The sequence below is a fragment of the Chanos chanos genome, chromosome 9 (assembly GCF_902362185.1).
Source record: "Chanos chanos chromosome 9, fChaCha1.1, whole genome shotgun sequence".
NCBI classification, from domain to species: Eukaryota; Metazoa; Chordata; class Actinopteri; order Gonorynchiformes; family Chanidae; genus Chanos; species Chanos chanos.
This window is the reverse complement of record NC_044503.1, coordinates 28,281,672-28,298,590: the sequence shown is the minus strand read 5'-3', so window position 1 is coordinate 28,298,590 and position 16,919 is coordinate 28,281,672. Positions and strand designations below refer to the sequence as shown.

At 38.0% G+C, this 16,919-nt stretch overlaps 1 pseudogene; it reads left to right on the top strand.

Annotated features, from left to right (window-relative positions):
• The first annotated feature begins 12,875 nt into the window (after positions 1-12,875).
• Positions 12,876-14,032, top strand: LOC115820017 (interferon-inducible GTPase 5-like; annotated as a pseudogene).
• Positions 14,033-16,919: the final 2,887 nt, after the last annotated feature.

The window sequence follows — 16,919 nt, the reverse complement described above, 5'->3', positions numbered from 1 at the left end:
ATTTCTATCTTTATGAACATGTGGACCACATAAATAAACAAATAAAGCTGTATGTTTGTTTGATGGTTAATTTATTTCTCAATCTTTCAATCTTTATTTCAAAATTCAATCTTAAGTTAAATAAATGGATGAAAATGCATGTATGCTTGTGAACTGCTGTAGTCTTGACTGGTCAAGGAAGCGCAATGACAAATTCACAATATCTTCAGCAGACTCAAGGCAGCATAAAGTTACAAGCACAAACAGCTTGATTCAAATATGGAACTGAGAGTGGAAAAGTTAAAATTAGCTTTCCATTAATTGTAATGGTGAAGGTATAATTGTACTTTGTTTTATGATGGAAAAGCTTAGGCAGTTATTATTACGTGCAAATCCTTTGATATTATTAGTAACTCAAGAGATATTCAAACCAGTTATTGCCCCATTACATCTAGTAGAGGTGACACATTAAAGCATGTTTTTTCATGATCCACACCTATACCCTGCACAGACCTCAGACTCCTATGCTTCACCCTGAGTAACTACACCCATCCAGTAACTGCAACACACTGACAAAACCTCTATCTTTCTGGGCAGGACCATGTCAAATTCAAAGCCAAGCTGGTCCAAGGAATATTATGTGATGGCTCCCAGTGACATGCCAGTTGACTGGAAAAAATATCAAGTCCAGACCCATCCCTATATCTTGGGTAGCTCACTGGCAATGGCATATCCCAAGGTAATTTCAGTTCATCGGTCATTCAGACACCATCCTCTCATGTTTAAACTGAGGGTGTGGGTGTGGGGGGGGGGGGGGGGGGGGGGCATTATTTTGGTGAAATCATTGTAATTTAATGAGCAAAGTGTTGATAACGCTGGTATCTAGCTATAAACAGTGTCATAAAATGAGAATGTATGAAATTTTTACATTTGGTCTGCTGTTGTGTACTACGCTACAATGCACATGTCTGGTACATGCTGCACCTTCTGTCACTATGCTAATGTGGAACAATGAGGGCTAGCATTAAAAACCTGCCTGATTACAAGTGGCGGAAGACGTGGGATGACCATGGAAAGACATGTGGATGGTTATGGGAAAACGTGAATGTCCATGCTGTTTCCACTGCTTGTGCTGTATCGAAACAAATATTTGCAGGATGGCGTAACCTTGAACAACAGACCGAGCAGTCATTCTGTCATATATTGCATTATACTGCAGTGAGAGATGCATTTTGTAAGTGTGTGTGTGTTATGTGTTTAGTGGCATGTTCAATTTAGGGGTGTATTGATATATCAAAGGTGAAAATGTTGTTTATGCAGTAGGTTACTAATTAGAATATATCCTTTGTGAAGTGAAGTGTAATGATTGTTCTGTTGATCACACACTGTAAACATAATGCTGACATAGTCATGTGCTGAACTTCTGTCTCATCAGCCCAATGTAAAGCAGCTATGCATGGCTTTTTACTCCTCTCTCCAATTAACAACGTGATATAAGACAACAGACAACGATTGAAGGGGACCGATTGCTGGCATGCTGCTTCATGCCACATGTACGTCAACCTTCCAACCCCGGTCTTCTGAGCCAGAGGCTGCCCCCATGGTTTTGAATAGACTACGTTTGCCCTCAATTTGGAATGACTGTGTCCAACGATTTATAGCCATCTGGTTCCTGAGGTCCTTTCCCCTTTTTTCTCTTTGTGAGGCCAATTCAGAGAAGCACAGCTTTCTGTAGTAATCCCCGTAAAAAGCGCCATACAAATAAACTTGAACTTGAACTTGAACTTGAACCATGTGTACTTTGTCTGTGTACTGCCCTGGGAGGTTTAGACCTGCCAAGCAGCATGGTTTCATTGTATGAGTCATTGTGACAGTTCTCAATCTGTTCCACATAGTTCCCCTTTAATTACCCTCCCCTGTCAATGCACAGTCAGGTTAAACCTATTTCACTCTGCATTCACTGCTTCTGTGCCACACTTTTCACTGTGCTAATTAGGATTTCATTCATTATGCTTTGATTTATGAAGTGTCTCAACCTGTTATAGAATATGGATATAGACTGTTTGATGTACTTTTTTTCTAACATACCTCTACTTTCAGTTAGGTAAACTTTATTGAGGCTGTTACATATGGGCATTTAATTGAGGACACTAAGCTGCAATTTGTCAGCTGCTAAAACAAAGCTTAGTGCATACTAATAAAAATTAAAGTAACATGATATTTTACAAATAAACCACTGTGAGAGAAGATTAGATTAGATATGGTATCCTCCATTTAAAATTTGTAGCTACTGATAGGTGTTTGTTGCCACTGTGAGATGATATTGGGCATTAAGTGACACGGTTGCTCAGAATCACACACAACCTGTTTTTCAACATGCCACTCTGTTTATTTAATGTTTTCTGTGCCATGGAGGTGGTAGGAAAGTTCCACTGCTGCAGAAAACAAGCATTTATGCGGACAGGAAACAAACAAAAAAACAGAATAAGAAACACATGGCTCCACTGGAAGGTTTGTTTCTCGTCTTTGGCATGTAAAAATGAGTTCAAAATCAAAAGTTGTTTGCCTGCACCAACTTTTTCCACATAAAAATAGATGATCTTCCTGTCTGCTTGGAATGATTGCCCTGAAATGAAACACTCCAAACACATGCAGGCTATTTTTTGGGGCAGCCATAACCTAAAGGTTAGAGAAGCGGGTGTGGGACTGAAAGGTGGCTGGTTTGATACCCTGGATCGGCAGGAAAAATGTTAGTGGGGGGAGTGGATGAAAAGCGCTTTCCCTTCCCTCATCATCCACAGCTGAAGTGCCCTTGAGCAAGGCACCTAACCCCCAACTGCTCCCCAGGCGCTGCAGCTGAAGCGGCTGCTCACTGCTCTGGGTGTGTGTGTGCTCACTTCCAGTAATTTTAGTGGAATGATAAGTATTAACCCATTATACATCATTCCGACTTAATGAGTTAAGTTCCCAAAAGTCGTGAGAATGTGTTACATAACTGAAACATTTATGCGTTCCTTTACCACTGCAGTACAGGCATTTTGAAAAGGAGAGCAGAAAAATGGAGATATCAATACATGCAGAGCTACCACCTGAAACACATCTGAGATATTCTCAACAGCAATGAAGCACTTCTATATGCAAACCTAATGAACTCCATGCCCTAATGATGTCTCTTCTGCTGTAGAACTGGTGTGACTTATTCAATCATTAAAGGGCTTAATAATATGACAGGTTTAGCTGCAGTAATATGATGAACCTCAATTTGCATACAAAAAATGCAGTGAAAATTTTTACTCATCTGAATTTTCATTTGACGATTAAAAAAAAAACACCTGAGCAGCTTGTGGAACAATCAAACAAGCTAATAAAACGTGCAGCAATGGTCACTATGATTCTCTTTCTTGGGGACTAGAAGGTGTTCAAGAGGAACATTCTTATCCTGACCTTAATGAACACTAAAAAAAGATGTGCTATGGAAGTTTCCACGCTATTCTTATTCTTGTATTAAAAGCTGAGTGTTCCGGTTTGGATGGTTCCTCATGACAAAGGTCGATGACAAAGTTAAACAGGTGAATAACAATGTGCGTGCCAGAATCTGTCAAAACCGATGTCTTGACCTTGGTCCAGTTCCCAGAAAACTACCTCAGTTGCCAGTAACAGCTGAAAATAACGCAATCCTGTTAAGCCACATTTCAAGATTAGGTAATTTTACCTATAAATATGAGGAAGACAGACATAAAATCCCGTCATGTGTTTACATGAGCTCTTTGACAAAGAGTACCAACAAAAAGTTTGTGTAGTTTTTAAGCAGTTTCCCATTCAACTCTAGTAACCCATGAAGGAAATTTGAGGCTGAGAAAAGTACGGGACAAATTCCACAAAAACAGATGAATAAGACATATTCTACCATAGTAGCAAAGAACATCCAATAAACACTAAATTCATACGTACTTGAAATGAATACATATACACTTTCAGTTTTATAAACATGAAAAATATCTTTTTGTCATATATTTAGTCTGTCTTTATGGCAGAACAGAAAATTAATACATTCTTCACAAATAAATATTGCGACATAATTGTTTCAGGGATAAAGTATTGCTATTAATCTCAATACAAACATCATCCATGACAAGCTTATATTGCTCATTTTTGTTTCATGGAATGACATTGTCCATAACTGACCAATATTACGCCTTTACCATATGTCGATAATTTATTTGACTTCTGTGTCTATTATAATGGCATCCCGCAGCCAAAAATAAACAGCATTTACCATTCAGTTGTTTAAGGTACTTAGACACTAAACCACACCCATTATCCCATCCTACTTTTGTCAGCGTTAGCAAACATATCTTTGGCAGTCACGTAAGTTGTTTGAATGCTGAATCTGAATTTGGAGGCTTTTCACCAGCAAGGTATGTTTTTTTTCCATGCTTACAGAGCACTGTAACAGTTTTAGATATACCATTTTTAATGAAAACTGTATGCTAGTCTAATTAGAATAGCACAGACTAACAAATTGAAAAGAGAGAACAGTGCTAAGTTTTGAATGTTAATGATGGAAGCAGCAAATCTGTTCAGGGCAGGATAATGTTTCTACCTTGCTTTCACTGATTCAAAAACCTTTTACCTCAAACTAAATGGCTTTCAGATGATCAAGAGGTGTATATCTTAAAGAATTAGAAAGTAGTTTGAAAATTTTTAATCATTTAAAAGAAAATAAAAATGGCTTCAAAAATCTACATCAATTTTAAAATATATCAATATATCAGGTGGAAAATTATACTTTTTTAAACCAAACCAAACCAAAACAAAACAAAACAAAAAAAATTGATTACGGGCATGCTGTTTGTACAGGTCAGATCATACAATGATTATTCTTTCTCCAGTTCTCTCGTCCTGTAGCAGCCTCTAGTGCAGATTCCAGGCATTACATACTGAATCTTGAGAGCTATGCCTTCACATAATGTACAGATATCACGCTTAAACATAAGTGTTTTCCAAAATAACTGATCAGTATTAAAGAATTGCATCTAAGAAGTACTTGTAACTTACAATTTCCTTGAAACCAAAAAAATCTGTTTTTAAAGAGATTGCAAGGAGAAATTTAAAAAGTCTTTGCATATTGGTGAATTTACTACCAGCTTTTCATGGTAGCAACATTAGAATTTATTGATGTTCAATGTGATGGACTATGTTTTACAGGTAAGCTAAGCATGCCTGGAGTAAAAAAGAAATTTACAAATGATTACAAATGATTGAGTTTACTTTTTTTAGTTGACACCTATTTACTTTAGCTTCTGTATTGTTTTTCACTTGTGCCCTCTTAGTCACCACATTTTAATGATTTTGCTACTCTTACATTTTTTCAGAATTATCCACTATGTCAGAAGATGTGAATGTGTTTATGGATCCATTTCTCAATATATATACACATCATGACCATATTGCTATTGCAGATAATATAGTTGAAGCTTTTCAAGAGGATGCAAAGAAGCGAGACCAACTGAAAGAAGGTGATGCAACTGAGAAAGATGAGATGGAGGACAAAACAGAAGTTGTGAGGGAAACGTGTGTAGATACTGATGAGACAGTAAAGTCCAAGGAGAAGGTCCCACCGGAAGGACAAAAGGTACCCTGTTTGAAGAAGGACACAACTACAAACACTTCACAAGATGAGGGAGAAGGTCCCACTGACCCACAGAAAGAGGCTGTTGGGAAAAACCAACTTGAAAAACCTACTAAGGAGAAGCCAAAACAAAGTGAAGTGGCTGATATGAAACAGCTGATCAAACCAGTAGAAGCTGTCAGTCTGAATAAACAGCAAGAAACAGGTAGTCTTGGCTGTCAAAAGGAGGAGCCCAAGGTAGTCAAAGAAGGTACTGAGGATGAACCAGATGGAGATGCAAACACTAAAGGGAAACCAGTGGGCATCAAGATGAATGGGAGTGCCAAGGAGACAGGACAGCCTAAAGATAATAAAGCAGTCTGTGGAATGGACAAAGGTGAAGCTAAGATGGAGGAAGGTGCTGAGACAATGGTAGAAGCTAATATAGCCAAACAGCTCAAAGTAACAACAGTTGAATCCATTCTACATAATGCGAAGAAGAGAGACCTAAAAAAAGGAAAACATGATAACATCAGAGATGAAACCTTGGTGATGAGGCCTCATATTGAAACTGTGAAAGATGCCAATGGACCTGAAATGGCACGTCTGAGGACTTTTAATGGAGATAACACACCAAAAGAGGACACACAGACTCAGGAGAAAAATAATCAAGTGAAGGTGATAGAACCACATGAGGACACTAAAGTGTCCAATGAGAGAACGGAGCCTGATGGATCCAATATTGATGAGCAGCGCATAGAAGAAGAAATAAATAATGTTCAGAAAGTTCTAAAAACTGAAAAAGATCAGAAAACAAAGGGAAAAGATCAGATGAGTGATGGTGAAGAGGGGGAAAAGACAAGAGGTGAGATGGGGAAAGGGAATCTGAATGATACTAGAGCAACTAATGTGGAAAGGAAAGATGAGGCAAAATTTCAGACAAATTCAAAAGCTACAACTGAACCTAAAAAAGTCGAAGTCTATGTAAATGAGCCAGGGATAAAAGGAAAACTGTCAAAGGGACCCAATATGAAAAGAAAAGCGAAGGTGAGTGTGGTGACTAAAGAGGCCAAAGAGAATGAGCATCACAGAGTAGATAAGACTAAATTGCCATACGATACCTCACTCATTAATGACTCTAACGAACTGGAGAACAAAGACTTTGAGGATCATATATATGTAGAGCCTGATGACTTCAAAAGGCCATCACCAGAGGAGGTCAAAGTAAAAGAGCAGCTTAAAAGTCTAGATAATGTCACACTTCATATTGCTGTAACTGGGATGACAGGAGCTGGGAAGTCCACCTTCATTAATGCTATCAGGGGTTTGGCCAATGATGATGAGGGAGCCGCTCCTACAGGAGTGACTGAAACCACAATGAAGGCCACTGAGTACCCCCATCCAACAATGCCAAATGTGAAGTTCTGGGATCTGCCAGGGACTGGAAGCCCAAAGTTTAAAGCCAAGAAATATCTTAAAGAAGTACAACTGGACAAATATGACTTCTTTATCATTATCACTTCAGAACGATTCAAAGAAAATGATATTATGCTGGCTGAAGAAATCAAGAGAAAGAACAAATTATTTTATTTTCTTCGCTCAAAGATAGATAATGACATTCGGGCTGAAGAACAGAGAAAAGGCTTTGAAGAACATAAGGTACTCTCCAAAATTAAAGAAGACTGCCAGAAGAATCTGATGGATTTGGAAACCCCAAAGGTTTTCTTGATATCTTCCTTTCAACTGGCAAAGTATGATTTCCAGAAACTGATTGACACTCTTGAAAGAGAACTCCCAGAGCACAAGAAAGAGGCTCTTATCTTGTCTCTGCCAATTTACTCTACGGATATTCTCGAAAAAAAAATCGAAACATTCAGGAAGGCAACTTGGACCGCAGCTGTTGCATCTGCTGCGGTTGCTGTGCTACCCATCCCCGGCCTGTCAGTGGCATGTGATGCCAGTATTTTACTGGCTTTCTTCACCAAGTGCTACTATGCATTCGGTTTGGATGATGGCTCACTCGATAAGCTCTCAGAGAGAGTAAATAATAACTCTCTGAAATCCCTGAGAGAGTCACCTCTTGTAAGGGCGATCGGAAAGAAGGAGTTAAGCAGGAGAGAGCTCTCAGCATTAGTCAATAGGGAAGCAGCTGTGGAGTTTGCGTGGAGCATTGTTCCTGGTTATGGCAGTGCTACAGCAGCTTCGATGTCTCACTCTGCAACTCTGCAATTACTGCAGACAGGACTTGAAGACCTCGCTGACACAGCGAGGAAAGTGCTAAAAGTTGCTGGACTGTATCAAGTATTTTAAATTTGATGACTGGACATTTACCTTTTCATCTATTATAATGATACCTCAGCACTATGTCTTAAACATGTGCAAGGTACAAGTTCATAACAAATTTTATGTTTTGAATCTACATAATTTGTCGTGACTTTTGTGCATGTGGCAAGGAAGGCAGTATGAGGGAACTGGACATAACTAAGATCGGCAAAAAGGGGGAAAAAAAACCCTCAAAAGGTCAAGGCGAAGAGACCATTTTCAGAGTGACACAAAGATTTGCAGTTTCAATGTAGAATGTGGAATGATATACTGTAGTGAAAGGAACATTATGAAGAGAGAAGTTACTGTGAAATAAGAGTGTTTCCAATGGATTGTTATCTGAGCTATTAATGTCTTATTTTCTTTCCCTGTCCCAAATACTATTTGGGGGGGGGGGGGGGTGACTCGGGAAGGACTCAGGCAGACAGTTCTCTGTTCTCAGCTGAGATGGATGGCATAGCACTTCAAATGTATTTTGCAGTTCACCTTAATTGATATTGATTCAGCCAATTTATTCGAATCCCAAAATTGAAAACCGAATACCTACCAAACGAACGAATATCTGAATAGTTGAATATTTGGGTCCAGCCCTATTAATTTCATTTTCTAATTTTCTCTTGACCTTTTCTTTAAAACTGTACTTTACAGTGATAGTCTTTCTAGTGATTGTTCATTGCTGCTGATTCACCGGTGGTCAGATAAAAATGTATATTTTATCTCTAAATAAATTGATTTTTGAAGACAAACTACAATAAAGATGTTTCCAGACAAATTTGACTAACTTTATATTGTCTAAATAAAAACATATTTGGAGATGGTGTTCTTGTTCCAAGGTCTCAAAGCCCAAACCAAAGTGTGACTTCTTGTAAATATATTACAGAAATCCATTATTTTCCCTTGTAATGGATAACTATACCAGTGTACCAGTGCTATGTTAATACTGTCAGTGACCACACACACACACACACACACACACACACACACACACGTACAATACTGACTATTGCCATTCAGATTGATCAGCATAAAGATAAGAAGGTAAATGTTTCAATCAAAACAGTCATAAAACTAAACTGAAAAATCACCTAGCTCATTAGAGCAGGATGACTGAGCCCCTCTGTCATGGGTGTCACAACAAAAAATGTCACAAAACCCCATAAAACAGGCAAAAATGAACACTGCCTACCCTTAATGCAGAGTACAAAATTTTGTGTACTGAAACTAACTTTGTAAGATGGACCAGTTCCTCATCTATCTTAAGTGCTGATTCCTTGAGACAAACAAACAAGCAAACTAAAGTTAGTGGTAATAAAAAAAAGTTATGCATTCATTCTGAAATACATAGACATGTAAAGACAGCCTGCTTTAGTATTTATTTTTTGTATGCTGATGAAAACCTGTCATGTTTTTGGGATGTGTAGTTTTTGTTTTGGCCATGTGGTGTCCTCAGTCCTTGTTTGTGCCTGTTCAGTTTATCATTGATGTATTGTTTTCACCTGTGTCTTGTTCTGCCTGTCTATTTAAGTTTCTTGTTTTCTTCAGTTCCTTGCTCAGTCTTGAGTTGTTACCCTGCGTTCAATTCTAGATCAAGCCTTCTTGTAAACTGTGTTTTTTGTGTTTTCTTGGACTGCCTCCTGTTGCTGAACCTGTTTGACTGGACAAAGATTCTGCCTGCTGCTTTTCTTGGTTTTTGACACTGATTTTCTCTGCCTTCTGGTTTTTGACCTCTGCCTGGATTGGTTTGCTGATTTTTGCCTGACCCTCTGGATACCTCTGCCCTGATTAATCTATTAAAGGAATCACTTGCTCTGCACAAGCTTTTGTGTTGCTTTCTGCAATTGGGTCTTGAACTTGGCCCCAGGGTAAGGCTCTGGGCTTTCAAGCCAGAGCTCCAGGTTCGATTCCCAGGTCGATCGTTACAAAACCTTAATTAAAATAGCTATTAATTAATTGTCATTCATTTTAACTGTGGTGGTTTCCTTGGAGGTGGCAGGAGGTTTGGTATTACAGTGATATTATGCGGTGTTAGGGCATGTGAGAGTGAAGAACTGCTCTCAGTTGATTTCCCCCTTTTGCCTACTCAGCTTGCAATGTTTACATTTAATTACTTTACTGTTCAAGTACCTGACATGTTTTTCCAATGATAAGCTCTGCTATAAAATTTGTACTTTGAGCCTTCAGTGAAACCTTCAGTACTTCTTCCTTCTCATCTACCAGTCAGTATCGGGAGTGGAGGCACAGGACCGTGGGTAAATATGTATTTTTCTGCTTGATTACAGAAAATTCAGAAATTAACTGAAACAAGTTCTTTTTAATACAATAAAAGATCTGATGTACTGAACTCTAATTTCCTCTGTAGCACCTATTAACTAACATTAAGAAGACAGCACTGCTTGTTACTTTAGCATTACTTAGTGGTGCGTTGCTTACTTTACAGTGGCACAGAAACTATTTTATTACAGATTGTGTAGCACCACACTGTTTTCAGATATTTAACTAACATTTTGGCAAGAGACTATGGGTGGTAATCCCTGTCAAAATGAAAATCAAAAAATGACGTTCGGTAAAATGAAAGTTCAAACCCCGTTTTGCCAATTCTTTTCCAATACCTGTGCACACACATCCTGCCAAAATGAAAATAAAAAAAATAAAATTAGATAACTCGATTTTCATTTTAATTTTCACAACAAACGAGTCTTTTCTGATAAAAATAAAGATAAAATTTAAATATATTTTTGTCATTTCACTTCATTAGTGCGACCTTTCTTTTCCTTTCAACAGATCTTGCTGTACAAATCAGACAAAAGGCAAATGAAAAGACAAAGTTGATAAACTGATGGCGAAGTCCCAGTTTGAGATTTAGATTTAATTTCAAAATCAACATACTGTATCTGACAATATGAAAAGGCAAATGCAAATGAACATTGCATTTTCGCTTCCTACTTTGCCTTTTTGTTTTCGAATTCACCAACATGTAACTATATGTAAATATATGTTATTTAGAAAAAGGGGGGTTGTCCAAAGCCACTGCAGCTTCCCTTAAAAGCTGGACGACTGACTTGGCCTTTTTACCTACATTACACGAAACTTCCACACAGCGAAACACCTCACAGATTTTGCCTTACCACTTTTGCTCTGGGGGTGTGGTCGTGAAACAGCCAGTCAGCTAGCTCAAAAGTTTGAATGCTTAAATGAAGGTCTACATTGGTCTATTAACCCCAACCAGAGCTGTTTAGAGAGTTTTTTCTATTGCTCTGGTCCCAACTAAGTGTATGTAACATGTAATCAACAACCCGTGTTGATGTAGACACAAATGGTTGCCTATACATCTTTTAATTGTACATGTTTTCATGCTACATGTAGCCTTTAGCCTCTGTGATCTTGGTCGGACTTTTTTTTGTTGGTGCCGCCTCTATAGAGAACGTTATGTACCAAACATATCACCCACTGCACTGATTGGTTCTCCTTTGCATAAAATTGGGAATTTGCCATCTCAGTTTTGCTTGCTTCGGAGAACTCACTCTGACTTTGCCCAATCAGAGTGAATTTTGTCCTTTCTTTTTCTCACTTTTGTGATCACATGACTTCCATCATTGCCGTCCATTTCTTAGATTACGCCCATTTCTAATTATCATATATTTACATATATTTATGTGGGATTATATGTAAATACACAGGGATTTTACAGGGATTGCCTCACATAAGAGATGTACAGATTGCTTCACATAAAAAACGTTCTTTTAAACTCTCCTTTGATTTGCACTCATGTATACAGAGGGAACCAATGCAAGTGTAATATGCCTTAGGGGACATTAAACACATAGCAATCAGGAATTATGCAATTGCCAGTTATTTCCTCTGGGAATTTGGGTCCACATGTTTACTGCAGCTGCTCTCCAAAAATGGTATACCATTTGATCCAGGCTGCTTTTTTATAGATAGGTTCATGTTTTGTATTACAACTAACATCTTCTAGAATCAGACCTCACCAAGAATAACATTAAGAAAAATGTTTTGTATGTTTTACTGCAAAAGGCAGGTGCTTTCCCAAAGTAACCACTCTGCAACACAGCTTCAGAGTAAAAACAAGATTTTGCATGTTTACCTCAGTGCATTTTGGACAAAAATTTGAAAGCTTGTTCTTGTACACAAAATGAGGGATTTGCCTGTATTTTTAGTACTTGGTTCGACACTTTAGCTTCATGCCTTTTTTCCTTGTTACTTGTTTCTAGGGCAAAATTTATCCATATCTACACATGTGCATAGATAAGATCAGTGGTGACTTCTTTGCCCATATTGTGAACCCATTTTGTGTAACACATAGCTTTTGATTCATGTAAAAAAAGTAATAATAATAAAAATCCTTGGCTGTGATTCCCAAGGTGACATAGTTTGACAGACAGGTTTCTCCATGTCTCATAGTTACACAGAAATACTATTGTGACAAGTACTGCCTCACTGTTTGTTTTAGTGGCAATACCCGTTTTCATCAGTCTCAACAACCTTCTCAGACAACGGTCAGTAACGAAACAGTGGTGATTACCAGGGAGATATCAAGGTATTACAAAGGTATAGTTTGGATTTCAGACATGTAAGGGTGCAGAACTGCCCTCAGCTGATCTCCTCTTTTAACCTACTTAGCTACTGTAATATGTTAATTTACTTTATTGGACAGAACAGATTAAATGAGATACATGGTTAATGCTGGTGTACATGTTCCCTATTGTACAGTGTTTATGATTTAATGACACCTCAGAGCTGTCATGTGTCCTACTGTACACCACCATTACCTGTAGTTAAAATACATTTAATAAAGACTACCTACAGTTAAAATATGTTAAATAAATATTGCTTAAACTGCATGCAAGAACTAAACTAAATCATTAGCTGGTATTGCTGGTGTTTGAAAGGACTTTACAAATACTAATTATGAGTAATATTCAGACCTTTTGCAGCTGTGAAAATGGCACACCAAGACCCTGATATCACTGCTGCGATCCAGTCATCAGGAGAATCAACTTTAGAAGGGGCTACTGCTAAGGCGAAAGAGAAGATTGATCAGCTGTTAAATGTCACCCTAGACATTGCTGTTACTGGTGAGACTGGAGCAGGGAAATCCTCCTTTGTAAATGCAATCAGAGGACTTTCTGATGATGATCCTGGAGCAGCTCCAACTGGTGTGACAGAGACAACAATGGAGCCAACCATGTATCCCCACCCCACAATGCCAAACGTAAGGATCTGGGACCTGCCTGGAATTGGGAGCCAAAACTTTAAAGCGAAAAAATACATCAAGGATGTGGAATTCAAGAAGTATGATTTCTTCATCATCATTGTTTCAGAAAGATTTAAAGAAAATGACATCATGCTGGCCAAAGAGATTAAGAAAGAGAAAAAACTGTTCTATTTGGTTCGTTCAAAGATTGACAATGATGTGCGCTCGGAGATGAGGAAAAAAGAATTTGATGAACAGAAAGTGCTCCTCAAGATCAGGGAAGACTGTCAGAAGAATTTGACTGAACTGGAAAAACCCAAAGTGTTCTTGATTTCTTCTTTACATAGAGAAAGATTTGATTTCCAGGCGCTTGCAGACACAGTGGAGAGTGAGATTCCAACCCACAAGAGGAACACACTTCTTTTGGCATGGCCAGTGTGCTCCAGGGCAAATCTTGAGAGGAAAATTGAGACGATGAAGAAGTTCATTTGGGCTGCAGCCATTCTTTCTGGTGGTATTGCGCCAATCCCCGTCCCTGGTCTTTCAGTAGCCTGTGATGCAGCCATCGTGACAGCTTTCTTTACCAAGTGCTTCTATGCATTCGGTCTTGACGATGCCTCACTTGAAAGACTTTCTGCAAAAGTAAATAAGCCACATCTGATCACTATGGCGAAAACATCGAAACTTTTGTCTGCTCTTGGAGACGGTATATCTACCAGAGTAAGTGCCTCTGCTGGGATTACAGTGCTTGCCATGATGGAGTACTTTCAAGTCTCATTCCAGGTGTGGGCAGTGTTGTGGCAGCAGGGGTGTCTTTTGGCACAACCAAGTGGATTTTAAATCAGGGATTAAATGAAATTGCAAAGACAGCCAGGGAAATAATGAAAGAGGCAGGACTGGACTGATGAATGTCAGTAGAGCAACCAAATGTCAACTTAACATAACTGGCCATCTACACAAATGTTTTCAGCATGGTATGTTTTTATGTAGTGTCCTTAAATATTTTAGAAAATTTTCTGACCCCTTTTTAATTAAACAGACTTTTGCACTGCTTCTGGAGGCAACAATTTCACATTGCCTTTCTACAGAATATTGAATGAAGGCTCTTAAGTTGCAAATTCAAGCGAGCAAATGTGAAAATGGCCGAAAACTTGTTCTAGGTAAAAATGTACTATAAAAAAGAAGAAAGAAAAAGAAAAAACAGCTTCTGTAAAGAGCTTTCTAGCTAAAAATCACAGAATTAAATATGATCCATATGAAGTTTATTTTAATTCAGCACCACAAGAAATGAATAGTTTTTGTAAAGCTGTCCACACAATGGTCTGCTTTTGAGTTTGTCTAGCTTAGACCTTTCAATACCACCACCACCAACAAAAACACACTCACACACACGCACACACACACACACACACACACACACACACACTCCTAAGGGCAAAATCATAATAATTTGAATTTAATTAATTTTTTCCAGTAATCCACCCCCCATTATTTGGGATGTTATGATGTAAACAGCTACATAAGGCAAACATTGTACTGTGGTCCAAAAGAATAGATGTGTTTTAGTTGTTAACCAGCTATTATTTCCTAGGCATTTTCATCACTCTACACTGATTTGAAAACTGTGTGTTGTGGAGATTTTTGATTCCACTTTCATCATGTCACTATGCTGTATTCTGATTGGTTGTCTCTCTTGAGATTGTATTTGATGTCAGTTTCAATGGGCAGCGCAATCGAAGCCATGTAGTGTCATGTTGTATGTTTTTTTTCCCACTCTTCCAAGACAAATCCAAAAAAATTTTGCGTTTTTACATTGAAGATGTAAAAATGTTTGATATGCAATAGAGGATAAAGAGCATTATTATTATTGTGTCTTTGGTACGAATTCCTTCTTCCTATAACTGTTTTCACTTTATGACTTATTTTCACAATTTCCAAGAATTGTATATCAAATTAAACAACATTCATGAACTAACCTCTATATAGCACATAAAATCGCAAGTTTAACAACAACATAGTTTAGACTGCCTAATCCAATCCTAACCAGAATAAAAGGAAATGTAACTGTATTGAACATGAAAAATTAACTTAAATTAACAGTATTGTACTGCATGTAAATGTTTTAAAGATCATGTGATCCTATTTATTTTTTCCTTCTTTCATCCCATTATTGTTTTCTGTGTGTGACTTCTTGCTTGAATTAGAATTGTTCCACTGTTGAATAAAATAATGTTAATGGACGCATTATAACATACAGAACCACAGACTCAACCACAAAGTGTACATCTAATTTAGCTCCTGACCAGAATGATTTCTAACCAGATTTCTAACCATCCTGACCAGAATAAAAAGGGACTTGGCTCTTTATTTTCCTAATCGAACCACATTTATCATTCAACCTACCATAAATCGAATGAAATTGTGACAACTCACACACATAGACTAAACAAAAGGACAAAACCTAGCTAATTATAACTGTCATAAAAAAAACCTCCAGTATTCCACTGCATGTAATTGATTAAAAAAAACTAGTTTACCTTACTTCCTCACTTCAATAACATCTGCTCATAATATCCTACAGGTGCTTTGTGCTGCTTTCTGTTTGAGAATTTGAACTGTGCATTGAAGGAAAACGCTTTTACAGATAGCAGGGAGCTCTGCTGTCAGTTTGCTCTCAAAAGTGACAAAGTGCAATGCATTTCTGTCAAAGCTGTGAACCAGGGACACTTGTGACAGAGATATCCCCGCTGCCTGAAGCCTGTCCAGCATCTCAACCTCAAAGGGACACAAGTGTTCTCCAGTCAAACTGCTGTCAGTCACTGTCTGGACTAAATAATATTGCTTCCCTAAGTCAGTTATTGCTCTAACTAGCTCAGTGAGATGGGTCTCCTGCCAGCTCTCAGAGACGACAACGATGTAAAAATCATAATCGTTTATCACGTGCTCCAGCTTAAGGTCGGCCTGTGGGTAATCTAATATTTGCTCAAAGCTAGATACATCCCACAGCCTGACACTGGGAAACCTGGGATATGAATACATCACTGGTTCCCCTATTGTTCCATAGTTCGGTTCTGCACTATAGACATTGTCTTCTGTGCGCGTAAGAGCTTTGATTAGAGAAGTTGCCCCAGATCCTGTTTCTCCGATAATCGCCACGTCCAACCGAAAGTGTTCCAGGGCTGTGAGCAGAGCGGTGACTTTTGGAGCTCCATTTGAAAGGTCTGATCGTTTGAAAACAGCATTAATCTTCAGTATGTCCTCCTCCCTGATTTTTCCATTCTTTGTAGTATGAAGCATCAGATCCCTGTTAAGTAAAACAAAGACACTCACATAAATGCCAAAATTTAGTTAGGGTCACAGATCACAATTTCCATTTCATAGCCTTACCTGAGAGTATTTTTATATAGAAATACAACAGAAAAACAATATAATTTCAGTTTTAAAACACCCAGTATTAGATCATGACACTCACGGAAACCTCTCTCTCTTTTGCTCTTTTCCTTCTTTTCCATCTTTAATTTTTGAATTTGTTCAAGCCACATAGTCTATTGGCCTGTTGTTTATTTATTTATTCAGTTATCTACTTGTTTGTTTATTCAGCTGTTTATTAATAATTAAGAAATATTGGCCAACTGCATATTATGAGGGATTTTGTGTTTTTAGGGCTGAACACTTTATGTATTACTTCAGTGTCATACTTACTTTGATTTGCTCCAAGTTTCTCCAAACAAATTGCTCAAATAGAGAGAAAAGACATCAATTTTGATCTGAGGAAGCTCACTGTCCAGTGTG